This window comes from Erpetoichthys calabaricus, chromosome 1, assembly GCF_900747795.2.
Source record: "Erpetoichthys calabaricus chromosome 1, fErpCal1.3, whole genome shotgun sequence".
Taxonomy (NCBI): domain Eukaryota; kingdom Metazoa; phylum Chordata; class Cladistia; order Polypteriformes; family Polypteridae; genus Erpetoichthys; species Erpetoichthys calabaricus.
Window position 1 is genome coordinate 32353814 of NC_041394.2, and position 14732 is coordinate 32368545.

The window sequence follows — 14732 nt, forward strand, 5'->3', positions numbered from 1 at the left end:
TAGATAGATAGATAGATAGATAGATAGATAGATAGATAGATAGATAGATAGATAGATAGAGATAGATAGATAGATAGATAGAATATGAAAGGCACTATATAATAGATAGATAGATAGATAGATAGATAGATAGATAGATAGATAGATAGATAGATAGATAGATAGATAGATATTTTTATTTTATTTTTAAAAAACAACTTTATTAAATTCAGTATGAAATACATTAAAAACACAAAATCTAACCACGGGTACAAAAACTATAATAAAATCACATTTTGAACTTCTAAATACTCCCAGTCCATCCCTTTATTTCATAAATACCCACCCAAACCCTCGCCCCTTCATTCATCCCTTCCATTCCCACAATTCCACTCATTTATTACAAAAACTATACAGATTTCTGCTCATACATATTCTATTAATAATCAAATTATAACTAGAATACAAAGTGCAGTTCATCATTGTCATAATTACACAATACATTATTTACACACCACTTTTCCTTAAACTGTGAAAGATTTCTAGTAGATTTATAAAAATTCAGATCTACTTCTATTCTACTTTTACAAGTCATTTTAAATAATACTGAGGGGTCTGTGCTGCCTGCTCCCTTAACTTTATTTTTCCGGGTTTTCCATATTCCCAGTTTCGCCTGTCCTAAAATAAAGTTAACCAGGTTAACATTTGTATTTGTTTTTTTTGAGCTCTTTACCCCAAACACAAACACCATCCTATTATAACAGACCCCCAGACCCTCAATCAACTGCTTTATCATTTTAAAAAAAGTCCCCAATCTTTCACAAAACATAAAACAGTGAAATACAGTCTCCCTTAACCCACAGAAAGGGCAGGTATCTAAAACCCCTGGACAAATAACTGATAAAAAGGAGTTCACAGCAACTATACAATGCAATATCCTCCACTGTAAATCCCCTACCCTACTGGTCAATGGTGGTCTATATAGCGCTCTCCAGGCTGGCAGTGTTCCTTCAGGAATGGCAATCTTCGTCCTCCAGGGTGTGTCAGCCTTCACTGCTTTCAGTTGATCCTGATTCTTTACTTTTACGCAGATCCTGTAGAGCTGTTTTCCTTTGATGGTGTGCAAGGGCAAGTCTCTCAGATCTTTTGTCGAAAGTAATCTGTTGGTGTTACTATTGTCCCAATCTCCTCCTGGAGACACCACAAGTGTATTGAAAGTCTGATCTTCGGGTGGTTTCAGCTTGTCTTTAAAAGTGGTCTGCAGGAGTGTCCTTACTTCACTTCCTAGAGATGCTTTAACTTGTGTTAGGAAATTCCCCACAAGCCGCACTGAGTGCACTTCTGTTTCTGCTGCTACCGTTTCTGGACTTTTCCAATTAAAATCATCCCAGTTGATTAAATGTTTTAATTGTGTAATGTTATTTCTACAGAGACTATGAATAAAGCTTGCAGACTGTCCTATTGTGGTGCAGATATTTGGATTAAATACAATGGGCTCTTCTAGAATCCAAAACAATGATAGGTCATCACAGTCTCTTTGAATTGATAAAAATTGCCAAGCTTTAAAAAGACTCTTGTAAAAGTCTGGTACTTGTAAGGTCTCAGGTTTCTCAAGATGACACCATATTAAGCTTTTGCCCAATCCCATTTGTCCCACATGGTTAAAAAAAAGCAGTGCTAGATTCATCCAGGGCTCGGGCGTTATGGAGTATAACAGTTTTTGCACTGTCTGAAGGCGGAAGGCAATAATTCTACTTTCAATGTCCATAATCCCCTGCCCACCTTCATCAAGTGGCAAGTATAATAAGCCCCTCCTCAACCAGTGAAGACCATCCCAAAAAAAATTAACAACAGTTTTTTGAATCTCTTGAATAATCTGTGGTGGAGGCTCCAGACAGATACACCGGTGCCACAGACTTGAAGTCACCAGATTGTTAATTACTAACATCCGACCTCTGTACGACATTTGGGATTGTATCCATTTCCATCTGGCCAACCGAGCCACCACTTTCTCCAAGAGTCCATCCCAGTTCTTCTGGACATAATGATCATCTCCTAGATGTACTCCCAGGTAGAGAATCCCTCCTGTGCTCCATTGCATCTCTCCTTGTAAACTCGGTGTCTTATATCCAGCCCAGTCTCCAACTAACAAAGCACTGCTTTTACTCCAGTTTACTTTAGCATTGGAAATCAGTTCATATTTCCTTTGACAGTCAGTAAGATTATCAAAGTCTTCTTGATTTGTGATAAAAACAACAATGTCGTCTGCGTAGGCCGTGACCTTTACAGGATTCCCAGTACAGTGAGGAATGGAGAGACCAGTCAGCACTTTTCTCAGGTTCACTAAGAATGGCTCTAAGGCGAGGGCGTACAGCATCCCTGATAACGAACAGCCTTGTCGGACTCCTCTTTGGACGCTGAAAGGCGCACATAAACCACCATTGACCTTAACTATACCAGAAATGTCACAATACAACAGCCGAATGTACTTTATAAATTGTTCCCCAAATCCAAAGGCCTTGAGAGTGTTCCATAGATATGAGTGTCTGACTCTATCAAAGGCTTTTTCTTGGTCAATTGAAATAAATCCTGTTCTAAAATTGAACAGTTTTGCTGCAGCAATAATATCTCTAACTAAAAAAATGTTATTAAAAATGGACCTATCAGGGATGCAGTAGCTCTGGTCAGGATGCACCAGTTTCACTAACACTGTGCGCATTCTGTTAGCCAAGGCTTTAGACAGGATTTTATAATCTGCACAAAGTAAAGACACAGGCCTCCAGTTCTTAATATGGCACAAATCACCTTTTTTTGGCAGAAGTGTGATCACTGCCCTTCTACAGCTCTGAGGTAGCACACCTGATTTAACACTGTGTTCTAACACTTCTAACAAATCCTGGCCAATGACATCCCAAAATTCTTTATAAAATTCAATTGGAATGCCATCAATCCCAGGGACTTTTCCATTATGAAGTTCGTTCACTGCTGCCAAGATTTCTGCCATAGTGAGCTCTTTGTTCAGCTCGGTGGCATCTGTTTCAGAAAGCTGTGGTAAGTCCTCTAAAAAGGACTGCAAGTCTTCGTCACTACCACATCCCTCAGTAGAAAACAGATTTTTATAAAACTCACGGACCTCAGTTCTTATCTCACCCAAGTCCTGTGTCTTTTCACCATTAGCTTTACTCACACAGTGTAGAATTTTGCTTTGAGAATTCTTTTTTTCCAAACTAAAAAAATATTGTGTTGGTGCATCCATTTGAGTTAACTGCTGGAAGCGAGCCCTTACTAGAGCCCCCTGAGCCTTTGTATCTAGTAAATGTGAGAGCCCCCTCTTTGTTGCTTTGAGACTCTCCGTAAGTGTTTCATCTGAGCCATTCCCTAAGAGCTGTTCAATCTGAGATATTCTGCCTTCCAGCTCTGTCATTTCTGACTGTAACAACCGTGTGACATTTCTGGTATATTGCTGACACAAGGATCGAATGTGGTTCTTCCCCAGTTCCCACCACTGCTGTAAGCTGTTGAACTCCTTCTTTGAATCCCTCCAACCTCTCCAAAAATAATTAAAAATATCTTTAAATCTCTGATCCTGTAGTAGGAGTACATTAAAATGCCAGTAAGCACTGCGGGGCCTGTAGGTGCTTGATAGAACTGTACAGACCACTAAGCTGTGGTCTGAGAAACCAGTGGGGACAATGGAGCATTCCTTAAATAGACCCAAAAAGTGTTTAAGGGTGTAAAATCTATCGAGTCTTGCCATAGAAAGGATCTCACTAGTTATCTTTCCCCATGTGTACTGCCTGCTGCTGTCTCCATGCTTACTCCTCCACACATCCACCAGCCCCGTCTCCCCCACTATCCTCCCCAATTCCCGTGCAGATAGGGGGTGTGGCTCCAAGCTGTTATTTCTGTCCCTCTGAGGGTCAAGGGTACAATTAAAATCCCCACCCAATATCAGCACTTCCTCAGGGTCACACTGACTTAAAACATCTGCTAATACTTTAAAAAAATCAAGTTTTTCATTCCCATTATTTGGAGCATATACATTAAGAAAAGTGAACCAACAGCCATTTACTTTCGTTTTTACTTTCAGTAGCCTCCCTTTCACTACCTCATGCACATTATGATCCTCTGTTCGAAAACTGCTGCCAAACAAGACCGCCACCCCTGCACTGACATTTGTCCCATTACTAAAGAAGCAGTCCCCCTCCCAGTCCCTGCTCCACTCCCACTGGTTTGTCTCATCTATGTGGGTTTCCTGTAAAAAGGTGACTGTCAGATTTTTCTGATTTAGAAACTCAAAAAGCGTCAGTCTCTTACTTGGATTCCTCCCACCATTAATATTTAAACTTCCCAATTTCAAGTTCGCCATACTGATTAAATGTAAACAGCAACTTAGCACCAAACCAAGTGACCACCACAGATACAGCGGCGGAAAATTCCTAAAAATGTTATCCATTACAGTTTTCATTTTTTAGCCTGTTTCCTCAACCTATTCGTGATATTCTTTAATCTCACGAGCTCTTTGATGTTAAACGTTGTGGCCATGGTCTTGTCTTTTCTCAAACTACTCACTGATGATATAAAAAGATTCACATCGGGAAAAAAATCCGCCACATTCACCCTTCTCCTGCCCTCCGTCGCCTGTAAAAACTGTTTAACACTCTGGGCGCTGTAACCGCCCCTGCCACTTAAATCTTGGGAGTCCGAGATGGTTGAACAGTCTGACATTTCTCCATCACCCTCCTCCCCTGCGCTCACCACGGCAGGACCGTCATCGACCGTCTCTGCGAGAACTGCAAAAGCCCCCTTAGCATTAAACAGAGGATCAGCAGGATCTCCGCCCTCTACGCCCGATCCCCGACTCGTGTTCATCCGCTTTTTAGTTGTACCACCGTCTTCTACTCCATGCCTTTTCCGCCCTGGGCGTCTAAACTCGCCGTCTTTCTCAATATCAATATTTCCATCCTCCTCTTCCACATCCACATCTCCCCATGATCTGCCCGGTACTGTTACGGAAATCTCCGTATTCAAACCACTTTCATTCTCATCTGGATTACCTTTTGGGATGTCTTCCTCATCCCCCTGAGGCATTGCCTCCCCCTCGTCTACAATCTCTCGGCTCCCAGCTACTACAGGACGGCTTTGAACTTCACCTTCCGACCTTTCCTGAACTTCATGTTCATTGCCTCGTTTTTCTTTTCCTTTTTCGGGACAATGTTTAATCAGATGGAGTTCACTCCCGCACCGTAAACATTTCATTTCATCAGAAGACACAAAGATCACATAATCAAATCCATCAACTTTAAACTTCATTGCAATATTGAGATTCTCGTTAATTCTGTTCAAAACCATGTAAACCTGCCTTCGAAAGGACAGAACATGTTTTAATGCTGGGGATTTACACCCCAATGGAATAAAACGAATTTTAGAAACAAGTCTGCCATGGCGCTCCAGCTCTTTTTCAATTGTTTCATTCTTTATAAACGGCGGCACATTTGAAATAATTACTTTGCGTGCTGGGGTGCCCAGCGGAGTTACCTGAACAAAAGATCCATCAACAACTACACCTCTTTCCACCACTATTGAGACCAGATCTACTGAACTTAAGAATTAAACAATCGAGCCGCTCATTCTGGAAGCCGATTTAATATTTTCACAACCGACCACCTGACCGACTGCTAAAACTGCCGTCTCCAACGGGACAAACTCCTCTAACAGAAGTTTTATTCCGTGGCGGCGGCTCAGGGTTTCTAAATTCGCAGCCATACCGGCTGCAGTGGCCAAAACGCCACTCAGTACAAACAACGCTCAAAACCTTTCAATAATAGTTCAAAAGCATGATAGAAATGAAAAAAGTATGAAAAAAGAGATAAAGTTTAGGGAAAAAAAACACTCACCGCACTCAACGTCCACCACAGCCACTCGCACCAGAGCAAACACCCAGCATGCACAGCGAAAGCAGGAAGGAAGTGGATAGATAGATAGATAGATAGATAGATAGATAGATAGATAGATAGATAGATAGATAGATAGATAGATAGATAGATAGATAGGCATTAAAGGATAGATAGATAGATAGATAGATAGATAGATAGATAGATAGATAGATAGATAGATAGATAGATAGATAGAATATGAAAGGCACTATATAATAGATAGATAGATAGATAGATAGATAGATAGATAGATAGATAGATAGATAGATAGATAGATAGATAGATAGATAGATAGATAGGAAAGGCACTATATCATAGATAGATAGATAGATAGATAGATAGATAGATAGATAGATAGATAGATAGGAAAGGCACTATATAATTGATAGATACTGTAGATGACAACACCACGATTAGCACTACAGTCTAACAGCTTCAGGACACAGGATTCAAATCCCAATACTATGGTTGTTGATGTGTAAAATTCTTAAGTTGATTAATCCTGCCCTTATGGCCATGTCATATTAAACACATTTTTCCACCAATTTTCAAAGCCTTCCTTTATGTAATTTTAGCAACTCAAAGGCAGTCGCAGTGCTGTCCAGTGAGATACAGTCACATAATGTGACATGCGCAGTGACTCGGTCCAACTAGTCTGCGACTCGCTCTGATTAAATCAAACCTGTTTGATTGAGTCTTTATTTGCAGGACTGGGCTCTGTGTGAATGCTCATCTGGAAGTTCAATGTACATAATGAAGCTACAAGGAATAAGGAATGTGGTTGTTGTGGACCTTGCAAACATAAGAGAGATTCATCTGTCTGATATATTCTGTTTTATGTACCATGACAAAATGGAACAAATAAAATCATGGCCAAGATTGAGGCTGAACTCTCCATATTTGTTAACCTTGTAATTTGTTACATGTCTAGTTATTTTCAGTCATTTAAACTGTGTGACAAGAATACACAGGAGACATCAAAGGTTTGGGGCAGCCACCCATATAATATGCCCTGGCTGCAAATGGGTATCTTTTGTTGAGTTGTGCTCAGTACAAAGTCCAAAACAGAACTGATTGAGAGGTGTAAAGATGGCGGCTTTAAAGGCCAAGACTGGAAGCAACGTCATCTGGACCAGAAGTGATGTCATCATTGGTTCCAGAATGGGAAGTGACGACAACATTGGCACCAGAACCGGAAGTGATGTCTTCATGGGCAACGGAACCGGAAGTGACATCTTCTTGGGTGCTGGAAACATGTGGGATATCCCATGGATGGTCTGCAGGGGATCGAGAGAGAAAGTCAGTGCACCTCGCCACCCCCTGGTCTAGTGTGGAACTACCAAAGTACAGCGACAGCAAAAGTGTGACGGCAGCTTACACCTGCAGCAATATACTCTTCAGTAGTAAGCGACTCTCCACGCTAGTGTTTAGATCTGGACGGTGTATGTGCCCAAAAAAGAAGTCTGACTGCATTCTCGTACCATTCATGGCATTACACATGTACTTTGTGAGCATGCCCGTGTTGATCAAACACAGGAAGCTCTGTAGTTTACTTGTGACTTTACGCTGTAGGAAGATAAATAAACATTTCTGTTTTAATGATGATTAGATTAGATTGTAGATTAGATTGTTCTAGAGACGGAACACAAATGAAAAAAAAATCATGGCTTAAGCTGGGAGAACTTTTTGCCTTTTCTGCACCAGTGGGTGATGTGATAGCAGGCTTCTTGCTGCTTGTGTTGATTGACACATTTACAAGACAAAAGATGCTGATGGAAAGGTGTGAAGGAATTTAAGGTGGGCCGGAATTACAAGTTTTTTCATAGGCTTTGGTAATTCTAGTGTTAAATCCATTTATAACCACCACTGTCGTATGCAATATCTTCAGGGGGTTTGTAAGTGCACACAACCCTTCCTTCTCTCTCCACCTGTATTCCTCCTTATTCCCGAGTAGGTTGCGCACCCTCTTATCCAGGGACTTCGGAACAGGCTCCTGCTTGTAAGGGAGGGGCAGATATTTTGGGACGTATTCCCTCTAGTGTCTGCTAAAGGGTTGTACTGCTCTCCCAGATTGTGAAGCCGTCCTAGATGATTCAATGAGCTCTATAAGCTCATCCGTGTTTTTTGAATTCTCCCCAGACCGGCTGGGTGAAATATTCTGGTTAACTACTCATTAACAGGAAACAGGCCACCGTTTCTACAATTTGTAGGGTATTACATTCAAATGACCTTAGCCATAACCCTACTTTTGTCCAGAGAGCAAAGCTTGTTCCTGGGTTGACCACTCTGGGTCGAATAGCCAGTTTTTCTTTCTCCTCACCTGTTGGTCTGGGAATGCCCCACATTTAGTTAAGGTCTTGACTTTAGTGGTCGGATTACGCTCTCTCCTCTGAGAGAGCGTAATAAGCCCTTTTCGCTTCCCCATAGAGACCAGCCCAATCCTGTGTGTCCATCCCATACAGTCCCCTTGTTTCTTTGTTTGCCTGGTTATGTGTATTGGGATCAGAGCCTGCACTGGGTCTTTCCGAACCATGGAACGAACTCCCCACTCAGAAACTTGGCCCTGGTACTCTCTCACCTGGTTAGACTTCAGGTCCTGTTCCTATTTCTTCTGGAACCCTTCCATCCTGCCAACTATGCCACTGTGACAAGAATACACAAGAGACATCAAAGGTTTGGGGCAGCCACCCGTATAATATGCCCTAGCTGCAAATAGGTATCTTTTGTTTAGTTGTGTTCGTTACAAGGTCCAAAACAGAACTGATTGACAGGTGTAAAGATGACGGCTTTAAAGGCCAAGACCGGAAGTGACATCATCATTGGCTCCAGAAGTGACATCATCATTGGTGCTGGAACCGGAAGTGAAGTCATCATTGTTCTGCAGAGCATCGAGAGAGAAAGTCAGTGTACCTCGCCACCCCCTGGTCTGGCATAGAACTACCATTATTCAGGCCCTTTAGCTGCCTCCCATGCGCACATGTGTGACAACTGACATGGTCTGGCGACGAGATCAGCAGATGCAGACTGCAAATCTTATATATGTCATGACGAGAAGTTGTATAATGTGACATCAGCTTTAATTATCATTAATTAGCAATGGTATCATGGGGGGGTTGAAGGAATTGGGAGAGAAGCCATCACCATTTTAACAGAAAAGCCGATGTCAAATTACATGACTTCTAGTTGGAGGAGATGTCAAACTTGCCAATCTCATCACCTGAGGATGTAATTATGTCATGTCATGTCATTGCTTAACCTTCTTCATTCATATTAGGGTCACAGATGGGGGTCTGGAGCATATCCCCACTAGCATAAGGCACAAAGTATTTACAGACCTTGGACAGGGTGTCTGTCCATAGTAGGACAAACACACACTAGGGCCAATGTAGCATCGCCAGTTCACCTAACCTACATGTCTACGTGTCTTTGGACATTGGGAGGAAACCCACACAGACACGGGGAGAACGTGCAAACTGATGTGAACCCTCCTTACTGGGAGGTGGCAGAGCTACTACTGTACCACTGTGCCACCACAGTATGTCATATTTTACAACTAAAATCACCAGGGACTTTAAATTACTAGAATAATGATGACTTCCCAGCTCAGTTTTGTTTCGATTTGAGACTTACTATTACTTAATTGTTAACACATTTTCCTTTGTTACTTTGACAGCTCTGGTATTTATTTTTGGTGATATTTTTTGGACACAGATTCTGAAGCAGAAATTGTCCTTAACTTTCGTTAGACTAATGACTCCAAAGTTGCTTAAAAGGTTCACTTCCTTTACCAAGTGTGTGGGTTCCAAAATAATCATTCTTTTGTTCAAAAAATCCTTTATTTCAAAAAGTTTTCTTGCATCTGGAGTTGTGCTAGAATTTTTTACTTTTATTTTTGCCTTTGGTAATAGTGCGACTGTATTTTTGACTCTTTGGTGACTATGTCGTTTCTCCCACTTACTTTTTGAAATAGCTTATGCCAGAGTTACTAGCAGAATTAGTTTCGCTTTTCCACAGTATCTCAAAGGCGATTCTTTTTCTTACAGTCAAGCTGGTGTCTATGCAAGTGCTCTACCCTTATGGTGAGTTCGGCCGCAATCTCAGCCCTTTTGTTTCTTTTATGAATTATTTTGAGTCATCGGGCACGTGAGCTTCTCTTCTATTTGTAGTCCAAAGCACCAGTGTTCTTTATTCCTCGTCGCTGCTTTATATAAATTGTACATGGACCATTCATTGGCTGTCAGCTTTCCTGCACACAGCATCCACACTTACGACTAAAGACAAAAGCAAACCTGCGTAACACTTTAGTTTAGGTGCTGCAAAAATGCATTGATTACTTGTTTACTCTTATCCCAGTGCCAGTGCTAGATTATTTTGTGCCCTAGGTCAAGCTTATTAGTGCGCCAACCGACTGTTTGGTAGCTGACTCGTGTGACTGTGTTCACCCCCTTATGATCTGCGTCCTAAGCGAATGCCTAATTTGCCTCAATGGTGGTCCCAGCCCTGTTAATAAGACCTTAACAAACCCTTGTTTGGGTCTTTGTAACATTTACAAAGCATCAGTAAAGTGTTTATTCACCTCTGCAATGTGACCTACTAACAGAACGTCACTTTGGAGTGGTCTGAGGTGGCCTAACTGAGACACTTGTCTCTTGATGTTACATATTTAGTATAAGACCTGAGAATCCTTCATATTAACAAGTAATTTGACCATCATGTCAGTATGTCCCACTGCACAGAGATGAATAACTGATCTACTGATGTTTCATAAGTGTTATGAAGACCAGCAGAAGCCTTTGTTAAGGTCTTATTATGTAGGTGTGCATGAGTAATAGATGAATTTTTGCAGTACCTAACCTAAAGGGTCATCCAAACCTGTTTAATTTTATTGGAGGGTTGAACTGAGTTGCAGGGGATGTCAGATTACATGACTGAAGGTCATAGGAATTTCCCCAACTGTACCCCAGCTCGCTAGAATTATGTAAATGACATTGTGTAATGTGGCATGGCCTAAACCAGTGGTCTCAGACTCCTGTCCTGGAGGGCCACAGTGACTGCAGGTTTTCATTCTAACCCTTTTCTTAATTGGTGACAAGTTTTTGCTGCTAATTAACTCATTTTCCTTTTATTTTAATTGACTTATTTTTAAGATTTGTTACCCTGATAATTCTTCTGATTGTTCTTCTGAGTTGCTTCATTTCTTTCCATAAATGGCACCCAAAAAGAAACGAAATGTGATGTGAGATAGCAAATAGGAGACCAACTAAGTCAGGGCCTTCAGCTTCAACCAGTTGCTTAACTTGGCTCTGATTCTTGTTGTTCATTAAACCCATTCTTTAATTCCATGGCTTGTTGCTGCTCTCATTGTGCAATAGCTGACATTTCCAAAATTGTTCATTTTCGCTTTTCTATGAGCATTGTGAAAATGTTTTGAGGACCTGAGCAGATCAGCATTCCTGAGACCTTCAGCTTTCTTTCTTTTCAGATATTGTATGATGGTCACAGTTTGCTGCTCGAGTTTTGGCTCATTATGTATCTCATTATTATTTGGCTGCTAATTAAGGAAAAATAAACAATTAAGTGTTCTGAGTCTTCAAGAGCAGTCAATTAAAGTTAATTCAAAAGTTTATTAGCAGCAAAAACAGGTCACTAATTAAGAAAAGGGTTAGAATGAGAATCTGAAGCTACTGTGGCCCTCCATGATCCAGGAGCTGGACACCCCTGATCTATAGAATTCCCAACAATCACCCACAAGCTTACCTAACAGCCAGGCTTCAAGAACTGATGATTTATGAAGTCGTACTGATTTTAATGTTGTCAGTCTTTTGTTTTAAGTTAAGCTTTCAACTGTGAGCCCAAATTGGACAGAATGAGTCTATACTGTGTGCCGTGAGATGAAAAGACACTTGTGCCCGTATTTATCAAGTAGGAAAGCAGTGCGAACTGGTTCAAAGATCTCAAAGTGATGCAAATTTGGTCCTACTCTTAGGATACTCAAAGCACTTTATCAGTTTTCTTAATATAGCAGACTAATCCTATCTTCAGCAAGAACTTGTGAGCGGTCCTAACTTACTAGGAGCTGCCAGAAGATGGCATTCAGGAGAGATCAGCACATGGGAAAGGTGGAATGTTTTGAACAATGAATTTGTGAAAGGATGTCAATTTCACAGTAGAGGAGGAGGTTGGGAGCTTGCACTGATACAGCACATTGCTGTACCACCACACGACGAACCACCTCAAATTTGACAGAAGTGGAATAATATTCATTACAGAACTTATAAATCATGTTGTCATTCAATCAGCATGAAGAACATACAGTATGTGCTGTCAACCAAAATGAAATTGTTAGGGTTAGGGTTACTGTCTTTCGGCCACAGGGAAACTGCAGCTTTGCAATGGCGATAATCTTGGTATGTCACAACCAACCATTTCTCAAATTTTTCTCTGAATGCCCTTATAATGTTTGAGGCGATACAGAGATTTGTACATTTCCCCACTACTTCAAGAGAAATAATGCTGAAGCACACTGCAGTCATGCAAATCGGCGTGTGCACAGAGACCATTGTCTGAAGAGTGGATGAGCAGGCATACATGAATCTCAAGTGATGTCACAGTGTCAACATTCAGGAGGTCAGGGGTGCAAACCGTACTCTAGTAGCCAACATATTACCTTGAAGACAAGCAGGCAAGATGGGTGAATGACAATGAAATGTCACACAGGTATGCTGAATTCTGCATTTCACAAAGCCGTGGAGCATCTGTGTTAAACTTTACAAGCCCAGGAAGTTTCAAGAAGACTGGTTGAGACTCCTGGGTCATTGAAAAAAGGGAGCCTCGCAGAAGATAAGTGTAAGTACAGGAGAAAGCTGGAGCAGAAGTTGCAGAATAACAGCATGAAGGAAGTGTGGGATGGGATGAAGATCATCACTGGCTGCAGCTCGAAGTGGGGTGCAACCATCAAGAGAGATGTGGAGAGAGCAAACAAGATGAACAACTTCTTTAACAGGTTTGACCACCCTAACCCACTCTCACTCTCACCTCGGAGTATTGCACCCTCCACACATCCTTCTGCTGATACCAGCATAGGAAAGACATCCCCACCCATAATTACAACAGCGCAAGTGAGCAGAGAGCTGAGGAGACTTCGTGCCAGCAAAGCAGCGGGTCCAGATGGAGTATCGCCACGACTGCTGAAGGTCTGTACATCGGAGCTGGGGGTCCTCTACAGCGCATCTTCAACCTGAGCCTGGAACAGGGGAGAGTCCCGAGGCTTTGGAAAACATCTTGTATCACCCCAGTCCCAAAGGTATCACGTCCTAGTGAGCTGAATGACTTTCGGCCTGTTGCTCTGACATCACATGTGATGAAGACCATGGAGAGGCTGCTGCTTCACCACCTTAGGCCACAGGTTCAACACGCCCTTGACCTTCTGCAGTTTGCATATCAGGAGAAGGTGGGAGCAGAGCGGAGTGGTGGCTCTGAGGCTAAGGAGCTGCGCTGGTATCCCGAAGGTTGCCAGTTCGAATCCCCGTCACTGCCAAAAAGGCCACTGCTCTGCTGGTCCCTTGAGCAAGGCCCTTAACTTGTAATTGCTCCAGGGGCGCTGTACAATGGCTGACCCTGCGCTCTGACCTCAAGGGGTATGCAAAAACTACCAAATTCCTAATACAAGAAATTGTATAAGGCGAAATAAAGAACAAATCTATATGCTACACCGATCCCTCTCTCACTTGGACAGAGGCAGTGGTGCTGTAAGAATCATGTTTCTAGACTTCTCTAGGGCCTTCAACACAATCCAACCTCTGCTCCTTAGGGACAAGCTGACAGAAATGGGATTAGATTCATACCTAGTGGCATGGATCGTGGACTATCTTAAAGACAGACCTCAGTATGTGCGTCTTAGGAACTGCATGTCTGACATTATGGTCAGCAACACAGGAGCGCCACAGGGGACTGTACTTTCTCCGGTCCTGTTCAGCCTATATACATCGGACTTCCAATACAACTTGTAGTCCTGCCATGTGCAAAAGTTCACTGATGACACTGCTATCGTGGGCTGCATCAGGAATGGGCTGGAGAAGGAGTATAGGGACCTAATCAATGACTTTGTTAAATTGTGCGACTCAAACCACCTACACCTGAACACCAGCAAAACCAAAGAGCTGGTGTTGGATTTTAGGAGGCCCAGACCCCTCATAGACCCAGTGATCATCAAAGGTGACTGTGTGCAGATGGTGCAGACCTATAAATATCTGGGAGTGCAGCTGGATGATAAATTAGACTGGACTGCCAATACTGATGTGCTGTGCAAGAAAGGACAGAGCCGGTTATACTACCTTAGAAGGCTGGTGTCCTTCAACATCTGCAATAAGATGCTGCAGATGTTCTATCAGACAGTTGTGGTGAGTGCCCTCTTCTACGCAGTGGTGTGCTGGGGAGGCAGTATTAAGAGGAAAGACGCCTCACGCCTGGACAAACTGGTGAGGAAGGCAAGCTCTATTGTTGGCATGGAGCTGGACAGTTTAACATCTGTGGCAGAGCAAAGGGCGCTCAGCAGGCTCCTATCAATTATGGAGAATCCACTGCATCCACTTAATAGTATCATCTCCAGACAGAGGAGCAGCTTCAGCGACAGACTGCTGTCACTGTCCTGCTCCACTGACAGATTGAGGAGATCGTTCCTCCCCCAAACTATGCGACTCTTTAATTCCATCCCGGGGGGTAAACGTTAACATTTAACATTATACATAGTTATTGTCTGTTTTTTTCACCTGCATTATTATCATTCTTTAATTTAATATTATTTATTGTATCAGTATG